This window comes from Bison bison, unplaced genomic scaffold, assembly GCF_000754665.1.
Source record: "Bison bison bison isolate TAMUID 2011002044 unplaced genomic scaffold, Bison_UMD1.0 scf7180017864492, whole genome shotgun sequence".
Lineage (NCBI taxonomy): Eukaryota > Metazoa > Chordata > Mammalia > Artiodactyla > Bovidae > Bison > Bison bison.
In genome coordinates this window covers 28197-28957 of record NW_011495051.1, presented here as the reverse complement: position 1 = coordinate 28957, position 761 = coordinate 28197, and the positions used below count along the sequence as shown (strand labels likewise).

Sequence of the window (761 nt, the reverse complement as noted above, 5' to 3'; positions counted from 1 at the left end):
ATGAAGCAACAGTTAGAACTGGACATGGAACAACAGACTGGTTCCAAATAGTAAAAGGAGGACATCAAGGCTGTATATTATCACCCTACTTATTTAAAGTGTAGGCAGAGTACATCATAAGAAACACTGGGCTGAAAGAAGCACAAGCTGGAATTCAGATTACCGGGAGAAATATCAACAACCTCAGATATGCAGATGACACCAACCTTATTGCAGAAAGTGGAGAGGATCTAAAAAACCTCTTGATGAAAGTGAAAGAGGAGAGTGAAAACCTTGGCTTCAAGCTCTACATTCTCAATATGAAGACCATGGCATCTGAATTGCTGCTCTTTTGTGGACATTTCCTCTAACAGTAACCTTAAAATGCTTGCACACTATCCACGACACTGCTGAGCTCTAATAGATACCCACCCTTAACTGGTAGGGCTAATGAGGGTTGGTGGGGGGAAACTAATGTAAACACAGGGGAAGCTAACATAAAGAGAATATAAACAAGTAAACACAATTTTATGTTTCTTTAAAAGACCGCATGACAATTTGCATATTAGGTGAGTTCTAAGAGATTACAAACGTTTAATCTATGAGGACATTATCCCCTGTGTCTGAGCATGGGAAAAGGCCACTGTCAAAAGCTGGATATGGCATCACTGATAGAGTAACATTAGTACAGTAGACACTTTAGTGTACTGGTGTGATATACCTGGTAAGTGACACTATGAACATGACAAGAAAAGTGTATTCTTATGAGAGATAAATAAATA

At 38.9% G+C, this 761-nt stretch overlaps 1 protein-coding gene across 1 annotated transcript in view; it reads left to right on the top strand.

Moving 5' to 3' along the window:
- The window catches only part of LOC105005548 (rap guanine nucleotide exchange factor 6-like), a 5710-nt gene that overhangs the window by 3297 nt on the left and 1652 nt on the right, over positions 1-761 (top strand). The window lies entirely within an intron of this gene.